Source organism: Ovis canadensis, chromosome 4 (assembly GCF_042477335.2).
Source record: "Ovis canadensis isolate MfBH-ARS-UI-01 breed Bighorn chromosome 4, ARS-UI_OviCan_v2, whole genome shotgun sequence".
Classification (NCBI taxonomy): Eukaryota; Metazoa; Chordata; class Mammalia; order Artiodactyla; family Bovidae; genus Ovis; species Ovis canadensis.
The window spans coordinates 49,808,132-49,834,249 of record NC_091248.1 but is presented as its reverse complement, the minus strand read 5'-3'; positions in this window follow the sequence as shown (position 1 = coordinate 49,834,249).

Genomic DNA, 26,118 nt, shown 5'->3' with positions numbered 1-26,118 from the left:
TGCCTTCCTACCGTTGCTGAGCCCACCTGCCATTCTTCCTCCAATGCAGAAAGGGGCCAGTCCATAGCTGGCTAGCACTTCTTTGTTATTCATTCAGCCCTTTGTTCTGTAAGCAGACAATGATGTGCTTTAGAGCTTTCAAGGGGAAAGTTCTCTCTCTCTCACTTTTTTTTCCTCTCTCTGGCTATCCCACAGTTTGGGTTGCTATCTCACATTAGCTCCCTCAGCCTGTTCTCAGGGCATTCAGGCCCAGTCCTTACCCTAAGCATGTAGCCTGTGTCTCCCTGTTCAGCCCCCTCTTGCTACTGGCAGACCCAAGCATCTAGGCTACTTCTGCACTGGGAGTTGTAGTCAGTTCAGTTCAGTATTCAGTCATGTCCCACTCTTTGCGACCCCATGAATCGCAGCACACCAGGCCTCCCAGTCCATCACCAACTCCTGGAGTTCTCTCAGATTCACGCCCATCGAGTCAGTGATGCCATCCAGCAATCTCATCCTCTGTTGTCCCTTCTCCTCCTCCTCAATCCCTCCCAGCATCAGAGTCTTTTCCAAGAGTCAACTCTTCACAAGAGGTGGCCAAAGTACTGGAGTTTCAGCTTTAGCATCATTCCTTCCAAAGAAATCCCAGGGTTGATCTCTTTCAGAACGGACTGGTTGGATCTCCTTGCAGTCCAAGGGAATCTCAAGAGTCTTCTCCAACACTACATTTCAAAAGCATCAATTCTTCAGTGCTCAGCCTTCTTCACAGTCCAACTCTCACATCCATACATGACTACTGGAAAAACCATAGCCTTCACTAGAAGGACCTTAGTTGGCAAAGTAATATCTCTGCTTTTGAATATGCTATCTAGTTTGGTCATAACTTTTCTTCCAAGGAGTAAGCGTCTTTTAATTTCATGGCTGCAATCACCATCTACAGTGATTTTGGAGCCCCCCAAAATAAAGTCTGACACTGTTTCCACTATTTCCCCATCTATTTCCCATGAAGTGATGGGACCAGATGCCATGATCTTCGTTTTATGAATGTTGAGCTTTAAGCCAACATTTTCAGTCTCCTCTTTTACTTTCATCAAGAGGCTTTTTAGTTCCTCTTCACTTTCTGCCATAAGGGTGGTGTCATCTGCATATCTGAGGTGACTGATATTTCTCCCAGCAATCTTGATTCCAGCTTGTGTTTCTTCCAGTCCAGCGTTTCTCATGATGTACTCTGCATATAAGTTAAATAAGCAGGGTGACAATATACAGCCTTGACGTATTCCTTTTCCTATTTGGAACCAGTCTGTTGTTCCTGTCCAGTTCTAACGGTTGCTTCCTGGCCTGCATACAGATTTCTCAAGAGGCAGGTCAGGTGATCTGGCATTTCCATCTCTTTCAGAATTTTCCACAGTTTATTGTGATCCACTCAGTCAAAGGCATTGGCATAGTCAATAAAGCAGAAATAGATGTTTTTTTCTGGAACTCTCTTGCTTTTTCCATGACCCAGCAGATGTTGGAAATTTGATCTCTGGTTCCTCTGCCTTTTCTAAAACCAGCTTGAACATCAGGAAGTTCACGGTTCATGTCCTGCCGAAGCCTGGCTTGGAGAATTTTGAGCATTACTTTACTAGAATGTGAGATGAGTGCAATTGTGAGGTAGTTTGAGCATTCTATGGCACTGCCTTTCTTTGGGATTGGAATGAAAACTGACCTTTTCCAGTCCTGCGGCCACTGCTGAGTTTTCCAAATTTGCTGGCATATTGAGTGCAGCACTTTCACAGCATCATCTTTCAGGATTTGAAATAGCTCAACTGGAATTCCATCACCTCCACTAGCTTTGTTCTTAGTGATGCTTTCTAAGGCCCACTTGACTTCACATTCCAGAATGTCTGGCTCTAGATTAGTGATCACACCACCGTGATTATCCAGGTCGTGAAGATCTTTTTTGTACAGTTCTTCTTTGTCTTCTTGCCATCTCTTCTTAATATCTTCTGCTTCTGTTAGGTCCATACCATTTCTGTCCTTTATCAAGCCCATCTTTGCATGAAATGTTCCCTTGGTGTCTCTAATTTTCTTGAAGAGATCTCTAGTCTTTCCCATTCTGTTTTTTTTCCTCTATTTCTTTGCATTGACTGCTGAAGAAGGCTTTCTTATCTCTTCTTGCTATTCTTTGGAACTCTGCATTCAGATGCTTATATCTTTCCTTTTCTCCTTTGCTTTTTGCTTCTCTTCTTTTCACAGCTATTTGTAAGGTCTCCCCAGACAGCTTTTTGCATTTCTTTTCCATGGGGATGGTCTTGATCCCTGTCTCCTGTACAATGTCACGAACCTCATTCCATCAGACACTCTACCCAAGATCTAGTCCCTTAAACCTATTTCTCACTTCCACTGTATAATAATAAGGGATTTGATTTAGGTCATACCTGAATGGTCTACTGGTTTTCCCTACTTTCTTCAATTTAAGTCTGAATTTGGTAATAAGGAGTTCATGATCTGAGCCACAGTCAGCTCCTGGTCTTGTTTTTGTTGACTGTGTAGCGCTTCTCCATCTTTGGCTGCAAAGTATATAATCAATCTGATTTCAGTGTTGACCATCTGGTGATGTCCATGTGTAGAGTCTTCTCTTGGAGGAGCCATCCCACTGGGAGTTGCAGTTAGGCGCTAATCTGTGGGGTTTTCTTTTTCTCCCCCTCCTGGTTATGTGGCCCTCAGAGAATCCATAACTCCCCACAGACCCGCCAGTGAGAGGGGATTCCTGGTGATTGAAAACTTCTCCTCCTTCAGGATTCCTGCCCCAGAAAGGGTCTCCATCACTTATCTTTTGTTTGTCTTTTTATATTTTGTCCTACCTCATTTTGAGGTATTATGCCTTGAGAACCCCATGAACAGTATGAAAAGGCAAAATTATAGAATACTGAAAGAGGAACTCCCCAGATTGGTAGGTGCCCAATATGCTACAGGAGATCAGTGGAGAAATAACTTCAGAAAGAATGAATGGATGGAGCCAAAGCAAGAACAATACCCATCTGTGAATGTGACTGTTGACAGAAGCAAAGTCTGATGCTGTGAAGAGCAATACTGCATAGGAACCTGAAATGTCAGGTCCATGAATCAAGGCAAATTGGAAGTGGTCCAACAGGAGATGGCAAGAGTGAACATCGACATTCTAGGAATCAGCGAACTAAAATGGACTGGAACTGGAGAATTTAACTCAGATGACCATTATATCTACTACTGTGGTCAGGAATCCCTTAGAAGAAATGGAGTAGCCCATGGTCAACAAAAGAGTCCGAAATGCTGTTCTGGGATGCAATCTCAAAAATGGCAGAATGATCTCTGTTCATTTCCAAGGCAAACCATTCAATATCAGGGATCCAAGCCTATGCCCCAACCAGTAACGCAGAAGAAGCTGAAGTTGAAAGGTTCTATGAAGACCTACAAGACCTTTTAGAACTAACACCCAAAAAAGATGTCCTTTTCATTATAGGGGACTGGAATGCAAAAGTAGGAAGTCAAGAAACACCTGAAGTAACAGGCAAATTTGGCCTTGGAATGTGGAATGAAGCAGGGCAAAGGCTAATAGAGTTTTGCCAAGAAAATGGACTGGTCATAGAAAACACCCTCTTCCAACAACACAAGAGAAAACTCTACACATGGACAAGATCAGATGGTCAACATCAAAATCAGATTGATTATATTCTTTGCAGCCGAAGATGGAGAAGCTCTATATATTCAGCTAAAACAAGTTTGGGACCTGACTGTGGCTCAGATCATGAACTCCTTATTACCAAATTCAGACTTAAATTGAAGAAAGTAGGGAAAACCAGTAGACCATTCAGGTATGACCTAAATCAAATCCCTTATTATTATACAGTGGAAGTGAGAAATAGGTTTAAGGGACTAGATCTTGGGTAGAGTGTCTGATGGAATGAGGTTCGTGACATTGTACAGGAGACAGGGATCAAGACCATCCCCATGGAAAAGAAATGCAAAAAAGCAAAATGGCTGCCTGGGGAGGCCTTACAAATAGCTGTGAAAAGAAGAGAAGCAAAAAGTGAAGGAGAAAAGGAAAGATATAAGCATCTGAATGCAGAGTTCCAAAGAATAGCAAGAAGAGATAAGAAAGCCTTATTCAGCAGTCAATGCAAAGAAATAGAGGAAAAAAACAGAATGGGAAAAACTAGAGATCTCTTCAAGAAAATTAGAGATAACAAGGGAACATTTCATGCAAAGATGCGCTCAATAAAGGACAGAAATGGTATGGACCTAACAGAAGTAGAAGATATGAAGAGGTGGCAAGAATACACAGAAGAACTGTATAAAAAAGATCCTTATGACCCAGATAATCACGATGGTGTGATCCCTCACCTAGTGCCAGACATCCTGGAATGTGAAGTGGGCCTTAGAAAGCATCACCACCAACAAAGCTAGTGAAGGTATTGAAATTCCAGTTGAGCTATTTCAAATCCTGAAAGATGTTGCTGTGAAAGTGCTGCACTCAATATGACAGCAAATGTGGAAAACACAGTAGTGGCCATAGGAATGGAAAAAGTCAGTTTTCATTCCAATTGTAAAGAAAGGCAATTCCAAAGAATGATCAAACTACCACACAATTGCAACTCATCTCATAGGCTAGTAAAATAATGTTCAAAATTCTCCAAGGCAGGCTTCAGCTATTCATAAACTGTGAGTTTCCAAATGTCCAAGCTGGTTTAGAAAACGCAGAGGAACCAGAAATCAAATCGCCAACATCCACTGGTTCATAGAAAAAGCAAGAGGTGTCCAGAAATACATCTATTTCTTCTTTACTTACTAAGCCAAAGCCTTTGACTGTGTGGATCACAATAAACTGTGGAAAATTCTGAAAGAGATATGAATACCAGACCACCTGACCTGCCTCTTGAGAAACCTATATGCAGGTCAGGAAGAAACAGTTAGAACTGGACATGGAACAACAGACTAGTTCCAAATAGGAAAAGGAGTACATCAAGGCTGTATATTGTCGCCCTGCTTATTTAACTTATATTTAGAGTACATCATGAGAAATGCTGGACTGGAAAAAGCACAAGCTGGAATCAAGATTGCAGGGAGAAATATCAATCACCTCAGATATGCAGGTGACACCACCCTTATGGCAGAAAGTGAAGAGGAACTAAAAAGCCTGTTGATGAAAGTAAAAGAGGAGACTGAAAAAGTTGCCTTAAAGCTCAACATTCAAAAAACTAAGATCATGGCATCTGGTCCCATCACTTAATGGGAAATAGATGGGGAAACAGTGAAAACAGTGTCTGACTTTATTTTGGGGGGCTCCAAAATCACTGTAGATGGTGACTGCAGCCATGGAATTAAAAGATGTTTACTCCTTGGAAGGAAAGTTATGAGTAACCTAGATAGCATATTAAAAAGCAGAGATATTACTTTTCCAACAAATGCCCATCTAGTCAAGGTAATGGTTTTTTGAGTGGTCATGTTTGGATGTGAGAGTTGGACTATAAAGAAAGCTGAACACTGAAGAATTGATGCTTTTGTACTGTGGTGTTGAGGAAGACTCTTGAGATTCCCTTGGACTGCAAGGAGATCCAACCAGTCTATCCTAAAGGAGACCAGTCCTGGTGTTCATTGGAAGGATTGATGCTGAGGCTGAAACTCCAGTTCTTTGGCCACCTCATGCAAAGAGCTGACTCATTCGAAAAGACTCTGATCCTGGGAAGGATTGAGGGCAGGAGGAGAAGGGGACAACAGAGGATGAGATGGCTGGATGAAATCACCAACTCGATGCACATGAGTTTCGGTGAACTCTTGAGTTGGTCACGGACAGGGAGGCCTGGCGTGCAGCGATTTATGGGCTCGCAAATAGTTGGACACAACTGAGCGACTGAACTGAACTAAACGTCCTTTTGAACAGAATGGGTTGCTTTTCTGGGTGCCTGGTGTCCTTCACCAGCTTTCAGTAGTTGTTTTGTGGAATTTGGTCAGTGTTCAAATGATCTTTCAATGAATTTGTCGGGGAGAAAGTGATCTCCCCATCCTATTCCTTTGCCATCTTTGAATATACCCTACATATATTAATCTTTAGGAAATAATGATATGTGATATTAATATGAATTTCCTTGGTAGCTTCATATGGCAATGAAGCACCTGCAATGCAGGAGACTTCACTTTGATCCCTGGATCGGGAAGATCCCTTGGAGAAGGAAATGGCAGCCCTCTCCAGTATTCTTGCCTGGAGCATCCTATGGACAGAGAAGCCTGGCAGGCTATAGTCCATGGGATTGCAGAGTAAGATATGATTGAGTGACTAACACTAGTAACTAATATTGATATATTTAAAGATGCATTGTTTATGGACCTCAATTTCTGTCGTATAATGGAGAAATCTCAAAAATGTGGCAACATGATGAAAAAAGCAATAATTTCGAGTGTGATACTTTTGTAAGGGAATTGAAGAAAATAATTGAAAAAAGACAGTGTTGTTGTAGTTCAATCACTCAGTCATGTCCGACTCTTTGTGCCCCATGGATGCAGCATGGTGGTCTTCTCTGTCCTTCACCATCTCCAAAGCTTGGTCAAACTCATATCCATTGAGTTGGTGATGCCATCCATCCATCACATCTTCTGTTGTTCCCTTCTCTTCCTGCCTTCAATCTTTCCCAGTCATCAGGGTCTTTTCCAGTAAATCGGCTCTTCACTGTATGTGGTCAAAATATTGAAGCTTCACCTTGAGCATCAGTTTTTCCAAAGAATATTCAGGATTGATTTCATGATTGACTGGTTTGATCTCCTTGCTCTCCAAAGGACTCTCAGGAGTCTTCTCCAATACCAGACTTCAAAAGCATCAGTTCTTCAGTGCTCTGCCTTCATTATGGTCCAACTTTCACATCTATAAATGACTACTGGAAAAACCATGGCTTTGACTATATGGATCTTTGTTGGAAAAGTAATGTCTCTGCTTTTTAATATGCTCTGTGGGTTTGTCATGCCTTTTCTTCCAAGAAGCAAGCATCTTTTAATTTCATGGCTATAGTCACTGTCTGCAGTGATTTTGGAGCCCCCCAAAATGAGGTCTATCACAGTTTCCATTGTTTCCCCTTCTATTTGTCATGAAGTGATGGGACTGGATGCCATGATCTTAGTTTTCTGAATGTTGAATTTTAAGCCAGTTTTTTCACTCTCCTCTTTCACCTTCATCCAGAAGCTCTTTAGTTCCTCTTTGCTTTCTACCATAATAAGGGTGGTATCATATACATATCTGAAGTTATTGATATTTCTCCAAGCAATCTTGATTCTAGCTTGTGCTTCATATAGTCTGGAGTTTCACACTATGTATTCTGCATGTAAGTTAAATAATCAGGTGACAATATACAACCTTGATGTATTCCTTTCCCAATTTGGAATCACTCTGTTGTTCCATGTACAATTCAAATATACAAGCAACTTATGCAGCTCAACTCCAGAAAAATAAACGACCCAATCAAAAAATGGGCCAAAGAACTAAATAGACATTTCTCCAAAGAAGACATACGGATGGCTAACAAACACATGAAAAGATGCTCAACATCACTCATTATTAGAGAAATGCAAATCAAAACCACAATGAGGTACCACTTCACACCAGTCAGAATGGCTGCGATCCAAAAATCTGCAAGCAATAAATGCTGGAGAGGGTGTGGAGAAAAGGGAACCCTCCTACACTGTTGGTGGGAATGCAAACTAGTACAGCCACTATGGAGAACAGTGTGGAGATTCCTTTAAAAATTGCAAATAGAACTACCTTATGACCCAGCAATCCCACTTCTGGGCATACACACCGAGGAAACCAGAATGGAAAGAGACACATGTACCCCAATGTTCATCGCAGCACTGTTTATAATAGCCAGGACATGGAAACAACCTAGATGTCCATCAGCAGATGAATGGATAAGAAAGCTGTGGTACATATACACAATGGAGTATTACTCAGCCGTTAAAAAGAATTCATTTGAATCAGTTCTGATGAGATGGATGAAACTGGAGCCGATTATACAGAGTGAAGTAAGCCAGAAAGAAAAACACCAATACAGTATACTAACACATATATATGGAATTTAGGAAGATGGCAATGATGACCCTGTATGCAAGACAGGGAAAGAGACACAGATGTGTATAATGGACTTTTGGACTCAGAGGGAGAGGGAGAGGGTGGGATGATTTGGGAGAATGACATTCTAACATGTATACTATCATGTGAATTGAATCGCCAGTCTATGTCTGACGCAGGATGCAGCATGCTTGGGGCTGGTGCATGGGGATGACCCAGAAAGATGTTATGGGGAGGGAGGTGGGAGGGGGGTTCATGTTTGGGAATGCATGTAAGAATTAAAGATTTTAAAATTTAAAAAAAAAAAAAAGTTTCAACCCCCCCAAAGGAAAAAAAAAAAATTTTCTCTGGGTAAAAAAAATAAATAAATAAAAGAGCCTGCTTTAAATGCAAAAAAAAAAAAAAAAAAAATAATTGTTTCTTCCTGACCTGCATACAGGTTTTGCAGGAGGCAGGTAAGGTGGTTTGGTATTCTCATCACTTTAAAAATTTTCCAAAGTTTGTTTTGATCCACACGGTCAAAGGCTTTAGAGTAGTCAATAAAGCAGAAGTAGATGTTTTTCTGGAATCCTCTTGATTTTTCTATGATCCAGTAAATATTGGCAATTTGATCTCTGGTTCCTCTGCCTTTTCTAAATCCAGCTTGTCCATCTGACTGCTGAAGCCTGGTTTGGAGAATTTCAAGCATTACTTTGCTAGCATTTGAAATGAGTGCACTTATATGATAGTTTGAACAATTTTTGCCATTGCACTTCTTTGGGATTGAAATGAAAATTGACCTTTTCCAGTCCTGTGGCCACTGTAGAGTTTTTCAAATTTGCTGGCATATTGGATGCAGCACTTTCACAGCATCTTCTTATAGCATTTGAAATAGTTCAGCTGGAATTCCATCATCTCCACTAGCTTTGTTCATAGTTATACTTTCTAAGGCCCATTTGACTTCACATTCCAAGATGTCTGGCTCTAGATTAGTGATCACATCATCACAGTTATCTGGTCATCAAGATATTTTTTGTGTAGTTCTGTGTATTCTTGCTACCTCTTAATCTCTTCTGCTTCTGTTAAGTCTATACCATTTCTGTCCTTTATTGTGCCAGTCTTTGAATGAAGTTTTCCTTTGGTATCTGTAATTTTCTTGAAGAGATCTCTAATCTTTCCCATTCTATTGTTTTCCTCTATTTCTTTGCATTGTTCACTTAGGAAGGCTTTTTTTTTTTTTTTTTAATCCCTCTTCACTATTCTTTGGAATTCTGCATTCAGATAGGTATATCTTTTCTTCTCTCCTTTGCCTTTCACTTCTGTCTCTCTCTCTCTTTTTTTCCTTAGTTATTTGTAAGGCCTCCTCAGAGAACCTTATTACCTTTTTGGTTACTTTTTGGGGGGATTGTTTTGATCATGGCCTCCTATACAATGTTTGAACCTCCATCCATATCTGTTTTCACTTCCTAAAGTTAAGACAGTAGATTTCACGGATGATTGAGTTTCAGAGTGTCTTCTTGACACTAACATGTTGTGTTCATTGACAGCATATTATGATATAATGTATTCATTTGCTGGAGAAAATTTTGTGATAAGATTTTATCTTGCATAAGTTAAACAGTGGTACCTACTAAGGAAGTGAAAGCCTCATTTTTAGTGCAGGTTGCTTCATATGGATGATTTATTTTTACCCCTAGTATCAGCATTTCCCAGACTGTGCTTAATTCTCATTTCACTTAATTCTACCCACCAGAAACTCAGAGCCAAAGGTGAGACCTGGTTGAAATAAGACCCCAAAATCCTGTGGTGCAAATATGTTATGCTTTGTTCTTAACTATACTTCTTTTGCTTACCATATTGTTAAATGTTTTCTAACTTATTATTTCATATATTTTATATAAAGTCCCTGGTATCACTTTATGTATAGTAAGATATTAAGAAGAGGTATAAGTTAAAAACCTCCCACATAGAGTTGTACATCGTTATTTGAGGGTTTCATGTTTGCAACTTCACTACTTGCTTAAAGTTATCTGTGACCCCCAAATCTATGCTTGCTGCCTCCACTGTCATGCATACCCCCTCAGAGTGTGGAAAATGAGAGTCCTCTGACACATATGTTCCCAAAGGAATAGAAAAAAAGTGGTATTCTGCCTTCTTGTTTCACTTCTCATACTGTAAACAACGGGCTATTTAGTGATCCATTTAGTGCTGCATTTTTTCTTTCACACTTGTGGATTTTTCGTTGGTTATTTTGCTGTTTAAAACAGCCAGCAGTGATCTAGTGCTGTCTTGTATTTCTAAGCTTAAAAAGTCTGTGATGTAACTTACAGAGAAAATATGTAGACAAGCTTTGCTCAGGTGTGAGTTATGGTGCTGTTGGCTGTGAGTTCAGTGTTCAAGAATCAATAATACAGTATATCCAGACCAAGTAAGAGATAAATGGCAAATCTATACGCAAGACAGCTTTGAAAAGCACTAAGATAACATCTGTCATGTGTGAGGAAGCCATAGAAATGATAGAAAAGCAGCTACCTCTTTGAATCCATGAGATGAGAATGGTCCTAGTCACAGTGTTACTCAGAGAGACAGAATCAATAGGATGTATATATATACAGACAGAAAGATTAATTTTAAGAAATTGGCTCACATGATTGTGGAGGGTTGTTAAGTCCAAAATCTGATGGAGTGGGAGGCAGCTTGGAGATAGCAGTTGTAGTCCAATAGCATTCTGCTGGCAGGATACCTTCTTTGGGGAGAAAGCAAGATTGTTGTATTAATAAGCTCTTCAATTGACTGAATGATGCCCTTCCATATCATGATGGATCATTTCATTTTACTCAAAATTCAATTTGTGTTCATCTCATCTGAAAAACCACATTCACAGAAACGTCCAGAATAACATTTGACCAAATATCTAGGGACCAGGCACTATGCCCATCCAAGTTGACACACAAAATTGACCATCACAAAGCCAAAAAATAAATAAATAAGCACAGTGTTACTGTAAGACTGAAAGCCAAAAATACTTATGGTAACATTACCCTGGGTCAGGAAAATACTAGACCTTTCTTGGTTAATATTTTTGGGTAGTTAATTGTTTATAAGAAATATATATTGAATGAAGTGTCTTTAAAGAAAACACATACAAAACAAACATGTATTGTGGAATTACAAAACATACTGTGACAAGACAACTCTTGGGAACCTAACCTTTTATTTCCTAGGAGCAACGGCTCAGTATTTGCTAATTCAATGTTTGTGACAATATTCTAGAACATAACTATTCTGAATGACTAGAATCAACTATACATACAGATGGTACATAAATCTATCTCCCTTATCTTACTCTTATGGTGATCCCCAGATAAGACACCCTAAGGCTAATGGTTTCTTTCCCTGGATGTCTAAAAGGAAAATTAACCCCCAAATGGCAAAGATTAAATTATCTTTTCCACCACTAATATTGTTTCTTTCCCCCCCTGAAATCCTATGCTTTCTCTACATTCTTTAACTCAGTGAAAAGACTCTTCATCCAGTCAGCCAACCAAATCAAAAACTGGAACTCCAGTTTTACTTTCTCTTTTCCTGTAACATCACTCCCACGACTACTTGATCAACACATTCTAGTTCTATTTATTTGCTTATATTTTTACCTTTTACTATTTTTCAATTCAACTGTGTCTCATCATCTGTGTAGTATAGATGGGTAACTAAGAACACTTTTGTTATGGTCAGATGGAACCTATTTTGATGTTCAGAAAAGGAAATAGAGTTGACTCCACAACTGAGTAGATGGAAAGTATTGAGTAAATTAACTTGTATAAACCTCAGTTTCCTCATTTGCACCATGTAGATGATGAAACTACCCATATCATCATATAATGTTGAGCAGTACCTCTCAAAAGAGACACATAAGCATAGTACAACTGTGACTGACACTGTTACTCAAGAAAGTGGTTATTCTTGTTAGTCTATAAATCAGTCACTGTGCTAAGTGCTAGAAACATAACAGTGAATAACATATCCTTGGCTTCCATACTCGTTTTGTTGTTGCTTGGTGGCTCAGTTGTGCCTGACTCTTTGTCACCTGCTGGACTGCAGCATGCCAGGCTTCTCTGTCCTTTACTATCTCCCAGAGTTTGCTCAAACTCATGTCCATTAAGTCAGTAATGCCATCCAACCATCTTGTCCTCTGTTGTCCCCTTCTCCTCCTGCCTTCAATCTTTCCCAGAATCAGAGTCTTTTCCAATGAATCAGCTCTTCACAGTAGGTGACCAAAGTATTGGAGCTTCAGCTTCAGCATCAGTCCTTCCAATGAATATTCAGGGTTGATTTCCTTTAGGATTGACTGGTTTGATCTCCTTGCAGTCCAAGGGAGTCTCAAAAGTCTTCTCCAACACCACAGTTCAAATGTATCAATTCTTTGGTGTTCAACCTTCTTCATGGTCCAACTCTCACATCCATACATGACTGCTAAAAAATCCATATGGTATGGCTATCCATACCATAGTCCATACACATAATGTTCATAATCTATTTGTTGAAATTCTACTTAAATATTGTACTTAGGGTCATCTTCAGTTATGCTCTCTTTTTTGCTTAATTTCCTCTATTTTCTTTTTTCACATTTGGAAACAATGAGAAAATTAGAGCAAGAGTTGATATGAAAAGATAGAAAATGTATTTATTTCATTTCTTCAACATTATCTCATAAAGATTAGTCCAATTCATTTCCAGCAAAAGCAGTTATCAAAGGGTTAGATTTCTTCCTCCACTGAAGTTTATTTTCTCCACAAGATTGAAATGATTCCATTTGCTTCTTATTTTCATCAACACACTGTAACTATCCTGAAGAACTGTGTCTTTAATTATTGTGCTTTGTACCCAAGACAGACTGCAAAGACCAGGACAAAGCAAAGCAAGGAAGAATGTCTTTGAATTCATATTTCAATCACATTGTTGTTTAATCATAGATTAAAGATGTGGACAAATAACTGCTAACATGGGGCCTGGAGACAATGACAATGGGGGTGTTTTGCAGATGTTTACATGTTACTGGGAACTCCTGGGATATACCAAAACAACTACGCCTATTATCTCTGTGTAAATGCCTCTAAAGCAGCACTGCTCAGACATATGGAACAGGTTTTTCTCTACCCAGAAAGAAATTAAAATTTACAGAAAGGAAGTAGAATGAGTAGACAGAGAATTCATTTATTATGTGGCTCCTGTGGACCATATTATCCAGGGAACAACACTAAGTAGGCCCCACACAGCAATGGCTTTTATAACTGATTCTACCATATGTGTACAGCATTTGAAATTTCTCCGAAGTTGAACTCTCTGAAATGCAGCTGAGATCCCTTCAGTTCAAAGAGGAATACCAACACTTTGAACAAAATTTTTACAGTCTGTCATTTTTAGAGGACCCATCTATCCACTAAAGAGTATCAGTTACACTGTAAATCCCAAATCAGCATAGATTATTGTTATCCTTTAACTTTTCATACCACCTAGCACTCTAGATGGCACCCCACTCCAGTCCTCTTGCCTGGCAAATCCCATGGATGGAGGAGCCTGGTAGGTTGCAGTCCATGAGGTCACAAAGAGTCGGACACTTACTGAGCGACATCCTTTTCACTTTTCACTTTCATGCATTGGAGAAGGAAATGGCAGCCCACTCCATTGTTCCTGCCTGGAGAATCCAGGGATGGGGGAGCTTGGTGGGCTGCCATCTATGGGGTCACACAGAGTCGGACATGACTGAAGTGACTTAGCAGCAGCAGCAGCACTCTAGAAGATAATTCTGATTTTATTTGGTAGGTTAACAGGTGAGGATAAGAAAGCCTTTTTCATGGAGCATCTTTTGTCTCCAAGACAAAAACACACACTTGTAAATTCTTTTTCAGGTGAGACTCAATAGAAAAACATTATCTCTAGCAAACATCAATTTACTGGGGGGGGGGGGGGGAGAAGATGTGTGCCATACAAAGACCAAAAGTATTAAATATTGCTTCACAAAAATGAATAAATAGATAAAAGGTATTTAGTCCTCAATTTTGCTCTCTAAAAGACTGAATTTTAGTTGTTGTGTGTTCTCTATATATTCACTTTTGATGTTGCCTTCAAAATATTCCTTCTTGGCAAACTTCTTTTGCAGCAACAGGAGACAAATTAGACATTAAAGAGAGTCTCAAAGCAAAGCAGGGTAAAATGTCTTTCAATGCAAATTTCACATCATTGTTTTCATCATGAGATTAAAGATGTGTACAAATAAGAGCTGGTGTGGAGCCTGGAGACAGGGAGTGGGGTGTTTTACAGATGTTCAGAAATTATTAAGAATTACAAGTGGGTGTGCCAAGAGACTGTGGCAATTATTTCCAGTAGAATAGGAACAGAATAAAAAACTAACCATATTTGTGATCATATTGTTGTATAGGAATTGGACTTGTAGTATATATTTTAAATTTTTTAAAAGTCTTTAGTAAATTTGTTATAATATTGCTTCTGTTGTTTACTTTCTGGTTTTTTGGTTGTGAGGCACATGGAATCTTAGCTCCCTGACCAGGGATTCAATGCACACCCCCTGCTTTTGAAGGGGAAGTCTTACTCATTGGACCACCAGGGAAAATCTCATATTTTTGCAAATATGAAATAAAGGCAATTTTTACATCAACTATGGTCCTGATTTTTATTTTCTCAAAAAGAAAAATAATCCTCTTGGACAGAATGAGAGAGGTAAAAATATTATTTGAGATATACTACATCCTGTTTGCCTTCAAAGTGGGGAATACAGTTTATACAGGCTTTCCAGATGATGCTAATGGTAAAGAACCCACCTGCCAATACAGGAGACATAAGAGATGTGGATTCAGTCCCTGGGTGGGGAAGATCCCATGGAGGAGAGCATGGCAAGCACTCCAGTCCAGTGTTCTTGCTTGGAAAATCCCACGGACAGAAAAGCCTGGTGGGCTACAATCCATAGAATCACAAAGAATCAGACACGACTGAAGTGACTTAGCACACATGCATGGTTTTTACTCATGAGAAATAATGTGTATACACTTTCTTCACGCCTACAAAAACTGATAGGGAAAGAGAAAAAAAAAAAAAACTAAAATTTTGAAGCCTTTATTCTTCTAATGCTGCAGAAATGAGGTCATTTAATATAATGAGCTATCTCTTTGGGAATTTTCCTCATGACTAATGAAGCTGATTATCTTTTTATGTAATTATGTATCTTCTTCTGTGAAATGTCTAATATTTTGCCCATTTTTACTGAATTGTCTTATTATTTAGTTGGAAATATTCTTTATATATTTTGAAATAAATGCTTTCTTTAATACATGCATTTCAAATACTTTATCTCAGTCTGGTTTAGATTTTCATTTCCTTAAGAGTGTCTTTTGAAGAGCAAATGTACTTAATTTTGATGAAATCTAATTTATTATTTTTTTTCTTCTATGTATTGACTTTTTGTATACTATCTAATAAAATCCCCCTTTACCCCCAACAAAAAAAGAAAAAAAAAACTAAACAGGTCATCAAGGCTCTAATTTTAGAAGGAAAGAAAATCTGGAGTAGAAAGTCTTATGTTAGTAAGACTATTTATAAATCTTTAAATATGCAGAGGCTGAAGCGAAGAGTGGAAAGTATAGATAACCATATGTGAAACTGTGATGGCAAGTGTGTTTTCAATGGCATCTGAGAATAAAGATGCTTTTAAAACAGAAAATCAGAGAGATTAGAGGAAGATCATTTTACAGTGCAGTTGAAACAGAGAGGCTAGACTCAGCAAATGAAGATGAGAGATTCCAAGCGACACATTGGTCAAACAATTTGTGAGAACAGCCAAAACCTTAAGAAAATGATATATGCAAAAATGTTTTAATGGTTTCTTGAGGAATTAAGGAAAAAGAGTTACATTTTAAGTTTAAATTTTTTTGAAAATCAGAGGAAAAAATAGCTACAGGTGGTGAAATACAAGTGAGATGTTCTTAATCTACTAGAAAATAATTTCAGGACTTAAAGTTAGACTTCCTGTTGTATTTGATAAAAAAAAAAAATCAGACTCAGGGTAGTAGATTTGAAGGAAGAGTAGCGCATAACATGGGCTTAACACAGGCCTGTGTGCATGAAGATCTAAGAAATATTTTTGCAAAAAAACTGATCCTTAAGAAGGGAACTATAGAAACCAGATAAAACTCAAAAAGTCATTGAGAGAAGCAACTTTTGAGTAAAGCAGAGTTCAGTTACTGAAGCTTAGATTGTTCTTTGATGCAAAGCTTGGTTCAGAACCCCAGGACAAAGAGGTGAAATAAAAAGAGCTGGATATCTCTCTCTCTCTCAGACACATACACACATACACACACACACATAGAAAGCCATGGAGGCATGGTCAGTGGTACCTTAGAGTTCATAAACAGAATGCAGGTAAAAGAGGTAAGAATTTGTCTTCTCTTAATAAACACTTATACTGCAGTTCATTGTAAACTTTATTACAGAATGGCAGACTGGCTGAGAACTTGACATGGGGGGAAAATGATGACATCTTAATTGTTAGTGAGACTAACCTAATTTAAATTAGAGAACAGAGAACATCACGTATTAGAGGCAATTTGAGCCATCAAATCAACAGCATAAACAGGAGGTGACAGAATGTAAACCTCCCAAGACAGTTCAGAGAACACTTAGAATAAGTCTAATTTATTTGGAGGACATTTGAGATAGACTGATTTCTAAAAATCTCCCAAAGGAAGCTGAATTGGAAAATGGCATTTTATTATGTCTTGCCTAATTGTATTTCATTCCTGTTCTGGTGAGTTCTGAATCACAGAAGTAACTTAATTTTAAAATTGCCTCAGTGTATTGCAAGAAAAGCTATGGCCAACCTAGACAGCATATTAAAAATCAGAGACATTACTTTATTTTACCAACAAAGGTCCATCTAGTCAAAGCTATGATTTTTCCAGCAGTCATGTATGGATATGAGAAGTGGGCTATAAAGAAAGCTGAGCACTGAAGAATTGATGCTTTTGAACTGTGGTGTTGGAGAAGACTCTTGAGAGTCCCCTGGACTGCAAGGAGATCCAACCAGTCCATCCTAAAGCAGATCAGTCCTCAATATTCATTGGAAGGACTGATGCTGAAGCTGAAACTCCAATACTTTGAGGCAGGAATACATGGAAGAACTGTACAAAAAAGATCTTCACAACCCAGATAGTCATGATGATGTGATCACTCATCTAGAACAAGACATCTTGGAATGTGAAGTCAAGTGGGCCTTAGAAAGCATCACTACGAACAAAGCTAGTGGAGGTGATGGAATTCCAATTGAGCTGTTTCAAATCCTTAAAGATGATGCTGTGAAAATTCTGCACTCAATATGCCAGCAAACTTGGAAAACTCAGCAGTGGCCCCAGGACTGGGAAAGGTCTGTTTTCATTCCAATCCCAAATAAAGGCAATACCAAAGAATGCTCAAACTACTGCACAATCGCACTCATCTCACATGCTAGTAAAGTAATGCTCAAAATTCTCCAAACCAGGCTTCACCAATACGTGAACTGTGAACTTCCAGATATTCAAGCTGGTTTTAGAAAGGGCAGAGGAACCAGAGATCAAATTGCCAACATCTGCCGGGTCATGGAAAAAGCAAGAGAGTTCCAGAAAAACATTTATTTCTGCTTTATTGACTATGCCAAAGCCTTTGACTGTGTGGATCACAATAAACTGTGGAAAAGTCAGAAAGAGATGGGAATACCAGATCACCTGACCTGCCTCTTGAGAAATCTGTATGTAGGTCAGGAAGCAACAGTTAGAACTAGACATGAAACAACAGACTGGTTCCAAATAGGAAAAGGAGTACGTCAAGGCTGTATATAGTCACCCAGCTTATTTAACATCTATGCAGAGTACATCATGAGAAACGCTGGACTGGAAGAAACACAAGCTGGAATCAGGATTGCCGGGAGAAATATCAATCACCTCAGATATGCAGATGACACCACCTTTCTGGCAGAAAGTGAAGAGGAACTCAAAAGCCTCTTGATGAAAGTGAAAGTGGAGAGTGAAAAAGTTGGCCTAAAGCTCAGCTTTCAGAAAACTAAGATCATGGCATCTGGTCCCATCACTTAATGGGAAATAGATGGGGAAACAGTGGAAACGGTGTCAGACTTTATTTTGGGGGGCTTCAAAATCACTGCAGATGGTGACTGCAGCCATGAAATTAAAAGACGCTTACTCCTTGGAAGGAAAGTTATGACGAACCTAGATAGCATATTCAAAAGCAGAGACATTACTTTGCCAACTAAGGTCCGTCTAGTCAAGGCTATGGTTTTTCCAGTGGTCCTGTACGGATGTGAGAGTTGGACTGTGAAGAAGGCTGAGCACTGAAGAATTGATGCCTTTGAACTGTGGTGTTGGAGAAGAATCTTAAGAATCTCTTGGACTGCAAGGAGATCCAACCAGTCCATTCTGAAGGAGATCAACTCTTGGATTTCTTTGGAAGGAATGATGCTAAAGCTGAAGCTCCAGTACTTTGGCCACCTCATGTGAAGAGTTGACTCATTGGAAAAAACTCTGATACTGGGTGAGATTGGGGGCAGGAGGAGAAGGGGACGACCGAGGATGAGATGGCTGGATGGCATCACGGACTCGATGGACATGAGTCTGAGTGAACTCCGGGAGATGGTGATGAGCAGGGAGGTCTGGCGTGCTGAGATTCATGGGGTCTCCAAAAGTCGAAGACGACTGAGCAACTGAACTGAACTGAACTGAACTGATATAGAGAACTGACTCATTGGAAAGAGCCTGATGCTGGGAAAGATTGATGACAGGAGAGTGGGACAACAGAGGATGAGATGGTTGGATGGCATCACTAACTTGATGGACAAGAGTTTGAGCAAGCTCTGGTAGTTTCTGAATGACAGGGAAGCCTGGTGTCCTGCATTCCATGGGGTCACAAAGAGTGGGACACAACTGAGAGACTGAACTGAATTGAACTGATATTTCTGTGAAGCAAATTGTTCTTGACTTTTGCTTCTTCTGTTGATTTAATCAGTCAACAGCAGGCTTTCTGCTATTAATAATAAATGCAGCCCACCAGTTTGGGTCACAGGCAAGATTTACCATTTTGCAAAATTACATAATTTGGAGTAGGTATGATGCAGACAGTATCATATGTAGAACACCTATTCTGCAGAGTATAGACACACCTTATTTGTTATTCTCTTGTTTGGAATGCAGAAATCATTAGCAGATATGATTTTTTTTGCATTTATATAAAACATGCAATGTTCATTTCTAAGGATAAAAGTTTGTAGACAATAGTCTACTCTTATTTGTGGAATGTTTTATGGAAGAAATATAGGAAAAAGACAAACCTTTGTACTTACCTAATTTATCTAGAAAAAATGTTTTTAATCTTTTTATCCAAGGTATATCTTAATATTGAAATAACATGGCAATGGGAGAAATTTTTAGTTATGAAAACTACAGAAAGTAACCAAATAGTAGAAGTCAGAGGAAATATTTCTCTGGCTATGCATCCTTAGGCAAATTATTAATAATTGTCTTAATTTCTCTTTTTCAGACAATAATAATAATAAAATTTTAAATCATGCAAATTTTGTGATAAATAAATGAGATAATATGTGATGAGCATTTTGTATAAATTACATAATTGCTTGGTATCAGTAGAAAATAAACTAATCATGATAGATCCTTGGAGAAATGCTGTATAACTGACAATTATACACAATTTCCTATACACAATAATCTATACAAGAGCTATCCAGTGATGCTTTTTAGGCTGAGGATGATACAATTTCTTTGGGGTTATAAGTGGGTCACAAAATAATGAGCAAAAAGAAGAAAAGTTTTATATAGTCCAAGGTCCTGAATATATATATAGAGAGAATTCCATATATATGTGTTAGTATACTGTATTGGTGTTTTTCTTTCCGGCTTATTTCACTCTGTATAATCGGCTCCAGTTTCATCCATCTCATCAGAACTGATTCAAATGAATTCTTTTTAACGGCTGAGTAATACTCCATTGTGTATATGTACCATAGCTTTCTTATCCATTCATCTGCTGATGGACATCTAGGTTGTTTCCATTTCCTGACTATTATAAACAGTGCTGCGATGAACATTGGGGTACATGTGTCTCTTTCAATTCTGGTTTCCTCGGTGTGTATGCCCAGCAGTGGGATTGCTGGGTCATAAGGTAGTTCTATTTGCAATTTTTTAAGGCATCTCCACACTGTTCTCCATAGTGGCTGTACTAGTTTGCATTCCCACCAACAGTGTAGGAGGGTTCCTTTTCTCCACACCCTCTCCAGCATTTATTGCTTGCAGATTTTTGGATCGCAGACATTCTGACTGGTGTGAAGTGGTACCTCACTGTGGTTTTGATTTGCATTTCTCTAATAATGAGTGATGTTGAGCATCTTTTCATGTGTTTGTTAGCCATCCGTATGTCTTCTTTGGAGAAATGTCTATTTAGTTCTTTGGCCCATTTTTTGATTGGGTCGTTTATTTTTCTGGAATTGAGCTGCATAAGTTGCTTGTATATTTTTGAGATTAGTTGTTTGTCAGTTGCTTCATTTGCTATTATTTTCTCCCATTCAGAAGGCTGTCTTTTCACGTTGCTTATATTTTCCTTTGTTGTGCAGAAGCTTTTAATTTTAATTAGATTCCATTTGTTTATTTTTGCTTTTATTTCTAGAATTCTGGGAGGTGGATCATAGAGGATCCTGCTGTGATTTATGTCTGAGAGTGTTTTGCCTATGTTCTCCTCTAGGAGAGGAGACCCTGTATGCAAGACAGCAAAAAAGACACAGATGTGTATAACGGACTTTTGGACTCAGAGGGAGAGGGAGAGGGTGGGATGATTTGGGAGAATGGCATTCTAACATGTATACTATCATGTAAGAATCGAATTGCCAGTCTATGTCTGACGCAGGATACAGCATGCTTGGGGCTGGTGCATGGGGATGACCCAGAGAGATGTTTTGGGGAGGGAGGTGGGAGGGGGGTTCATGTTTGGGAACGCATGTAAGAATTAAAGATTTTAAAATTTAAAAAAAATATATATATATATATATAGAGAGAGAGAGAGAAAGCGAGGGAGAGAGAGAGAGAGCATTGTTGTTGAACTCACAAATGATAAATTCTAGATATCATTTCTGATATAAATCTGGGACTAGGAAACATTTTCTGAGAAGATTCAGATAGCAAATATTTCAGGCTTTGTGGGCCATAGGTCTCTGCTGAAACTACCCAACTCCATCATTATAGTGAGAAATTAGCCATTAAGAATATATAAAATGAGGGTGGCAGTTTTTGCTTTTTCTTTTTCCTCTCTCTCTCTTATTTTAAAATTGAAGTATAGTTGATTTACAATGTTGTGTTAGTTTCAAATGTACAGCAGAGTGAATCAGATTTTTTCAGATTCTTTTTTATAAGTTTTTGCAAGATACTGAATATACTTCCCTGTCTTATGTAGTAGGATCTTGTTGTTTATCTATTTTATATAGAGCAACTTAATCCCAAACTGCTAATTTATCCCTCCCCTCCTCCCTTTAGTAACCATATGCTTGTTTTCTATGTCTGTGTCTAAGTGCCTATTTCTGTTTTTAAGTTCATTTGTGTCATTTTTTTTGATTCCACATGTAAGTGACATTGTATGATATTTGTCTTTCTCTGACTTACTTCACTTAATAAGATAATCTCTGAGTTCATTCAATTAAAAGATGCTTACTCCTTGGAAGGAAAGTTATGACCAACCTTGACAGCATATTAAAAAGCAGAGACATTACTTTGTCAACAAAGGTCCATCTAGTCAAGGCTATGGTTTTTCCAGTAGTCATGTATGGATGTGAGAGTCTGACTGTAAAGAAAGCTGAGCACCAAAGAATTGATGCTCTTGAACTGTGGTGTTGGAGAAGACTCTTGAGAGTACCTTGGACTGCAAGGAAATCCAACCAGTCCATCCTAAATGAGATCAGTCCTGGGTGTTCATTGGAGGGACTGATGCTGAAGCTGAAACTCCAATACTTTGGCCACCTGATGAAATGAGCTGACTCATTTGAAAAGACCCTGATGTTGGGAGGGATTGGGGGCAGGAGGAGAAGGGGACAGCCGAGGATGAGATGGTTGGATGACATCACCGACTCAATGGAAATGAGTTTGGATGGACTCCCGGAGTTGGTGATGGACAGGGAGGCCTGGGGTGCTACAGTTCATGGGGTCAAAAAGAGTTGAACACAACTGAGTGACTGAACTGAACTGAACTGAAGTCCATTCATGTTGCTGAAAATGGCATTATTTCACTCTTTTTTTATGACTGCATAATACTCTATTGTGTAAGCGTGTGGGTGTGGCACATCTTATTAATCCATTCATCTATTGATGGGCATTTGGATTGCTTCCACATCTTGAGTATTGTAGATAGTTGCTTTTATGAACTTTGGGGTGAACATATCTTTTTAAATTAGAATATTTTTCTTTTCTTGGATATTTTCCCAACAGTAGAATCCTAGCATCATATGGTAACTCTATTTTTAAGTTTTTAAGAGACTCACACACCACTTTCCATAGTAGCCACACCAATTTATATTCCCACCAACATTGTAGGAGGGTTCATTTTTCTTCATACTGTCTACAGCAGTTTGATTGTAGACTTTTTTGATAACAGTCATTTTGACTGGCATGAGGTGATACCTTAATGTAGTTTTTATTTACATTTATCTGATGATTTGTGATGTTGAGCATCTTTTTGTGCACTTATTGGTCATCTGTATTTCTTCTCTGGAGAGATGTCTAATCAGAGCAATTTTTCAATAAAACATTATTTACAAAAACAGGAAAATGGCCACACTTAGCTTAGAGACTATAGTTTGTCAACCTTGGTATATGGTAAAAATAATTATCTATTTCTGGATAGTTTCCTGACAATATTAACCCAATATAAGATAATGAGATCTAAAAGGCCATCATGGGCTGGCATAATCAGGAATTCTATTCCAAATTAAGCACTTATTTATTGAACCAATATTTATTGAACAATGGTTAGTGGCAGGCACTCTGCTATTATTTGTGAGGGCAGGAGGAGAAGGGGACGACCGAGGATGAGATGGCTGGATGGCATCTCAGACTCGATGGATGTGAGTCTGAGTGAACTCCGGGAGATGGTGATGGACAGGGAGGCCTGGGGTCCTGCGATTCATGGGGTTGCAAAGAGTCGGACATGATTGAGCGACTGAACTGAACTGAATTGAACTGAACAAATTGATTTTGGGACCTGGCTTTGCCTTCTGAGAAGCAAACATGGGTTACATGAGGACTGGTTATTATACTTCAGGGAAGCTATAATAGAGAAGAAAGTTGTTAAAGGCCCAATTAGAATCATCAAAGGATTGGAAAGGTTTCTTTATAAAAGATACATTTAAGTCATTAGAATTCCACAGTCTGGAAAGAACAGCTAAGACATAATGTGTCTGAAATTAACAGAAGTAACTTCATAGATGCAAATATGTTACACGTTGTTATTTACATAGAAACTATAGCTTGGGAAGTTGCTTCTATTAAATGCTTTTTTATTTACTTTAAGAAAAAGATGATAATATAATAGAAAAAGAAGAACTTTTTTTTAGAAAATAGAGACATTGATACTCAGCAATTCACATTTTCTTTTTTATGTATTTATTCAGACTTTTCTATATATATGTACTTTTGACATTTTTATTATTTTAGCCAAAATATAATCTTATTTTGCTTAATATTGTAGCATATAGTTTTATGTTATCTGTCATAATTTCTTTCAATATTGGTGTTCTCTTCTGATGTCTTTGACTTTTCACAGTGCAGTGTATGTCACTTCTGGATGTCTTCTTAACGTATTTTCTTTTTTTTTTTTTTCAACTTCTTCTCTCCTTGCCTCCAGATATCTCAACTGTCTATTGTATTTCCCCCCTGACTAGTGCTTGGACACCTCAAACTCAACATGTTCTGCAAATAAATTATCATTAGCCCTGTTCATAGCCATTATGTTTCCTTTACCTCTCATCTCCTCAAATGGTATTGTTATAAATCAAACTCCCAAGGCAAGATTCTGGGGGTTTCTTTTGATTTCCTCTTCTCCCTCTCCTCTAAGTCCCAAACAATTGTGTTTTCAGTATTGTCACTTTTATCTTCTTGAATACAATGCCTTAGTCTAGCCAATAACATTACTCACTGTGATTTTTGCAAAAACATCCTTTCTCTCTCCAGGTGAACATCTTCCTTGCTGCAGAACTGGTTGTTCTAAACATACATCTGAGTTTTTAAACTCCTTCTTAACATCCTTCAGAAAATCTCAAGAATAACCCAGACTCTTAAACATAAGTACTAGAAATCTAAAGTAAGTTGGTTCATGATAAATGAGACTTGACTGGTTTACTGATCTAGAAGAAATGCAGAGGGGGTGAGAAGATCTCAGGCTCAAATGGTGCTTTTGGTCTCATGTTGCTGTTTCTCTGTTTTGATGTCTCTGTCACCTCTCTCTCTTTTTCTGTTTTGCTCTTTCTTCCTCCTCTTTTCCCCCTCCCTCCCCACATTTTTATTCCTTATCTCTACCTCTCCATCAATTTTTAAAACATCTCAACCGAATCAATCAAAGAGTTTTTATAAGAAGCTAGATATGAATCTAATTATCTTGAAATCTAGTGTATACAAGAAAGAAAAATAAATTAATGTTAGAAAAAGAAAGTTAATGGTCTGAAGATGATAAGCTAAGTTCACAGATCTGTCTCAGTTTATAGAAGGAATACTGCATTAGCAGACAGAGTGTATTTGTTCCCACTGTGATTTACATGTTTATAGACATGTTTTTCTTTTTTTCCTGAATCTTGAACCACTTAAATCCAGACTATACCAATTGTCAGTTACAGCTGTCCAAAATTCCGTATTCCTTGACAATATTTTTAAGGTTTACTTTTAAAGCATCATGTATATAGATGCTCAAGGACTCACCACTTGGATTCTCCATTTAAAATTTATGTGAAAGACCCCATAAACAGTCTAACTTCTTACATGTATTGTTAATTTTTTATTTTCACAAGGAAAGACATGCTTTTATTTAAATCTTATTGCCTCTTTTTCAACTGTTTACTTTCAAGTAAGATTCAGGCCAAATTACTAATGACTGTCTGCTAAGTCACTTCAGTCGTGTCCAACTCTGTGTGACCTCATAGACGGCAGCCCATCAGGCTCCCCCATCCCTGGGATTCTCCAGGCAAGAACACTGGAGTGGGTTGCCATTTCCTTCTCCAATGCATGAAAGTGAAAAGTCACAGTGAAGTAGCTCAGTCGTGTCTGACTCCTAGGGACCCCATGGACTGCAGCCCACCAGGCTTCTCCGTCCATGGGATTTTCCAGGCAAGAGTACTGGAGTGGGTTGCCATTGCCTTCTCCAATAACTGTCTAATGCTACATAAAAAGATTACTACATTAAGCATTATGAGTATTTACCTTTGATTCTTATATTAGTATTTTGTTATCCCTTAATTGAAACTATTGAGTAAAGATGAGGAAACATATATTTATTTAATATTTTAATCATATTTGTCTGGTGGCTCAGAGATTAAAGCATCTGCCTCCAATGCAGGAGACCTGGGTTCGATCCCTGGGTCGGGAAGATCCCCTGGAGAAGGAAATGGCAATTCACTCCAGTATTCTTGCCTGGAGAATCCCATGGACGGAGAAGCCTAGTAGGTTACAGTCCACTGGGTTGCAAAGAGTCGGACACAACTGAGCGACTTCACCTTCACCTTCATGCATATTTTTAATACTGTAATGTGTGGGAAATCATTATAGAAGTAATATACCATTATTTGCTAAGACTGGCAGTTAATCCTTAAGTCATGTCTGACTCTTGTGACCCCATGGACTGTAGCCTTCAAGGCACCACTGTCCATGAGATTTCCCAGGCAAGAATACTGGAGTGGGTTGCCATTTCCTTCTCCAGGGGATCTTCCTGACCCAAGGATCAAACTCAGGTTTCCCTCACTGAAGACAGATTCTTTACAGACCGAGCCACCA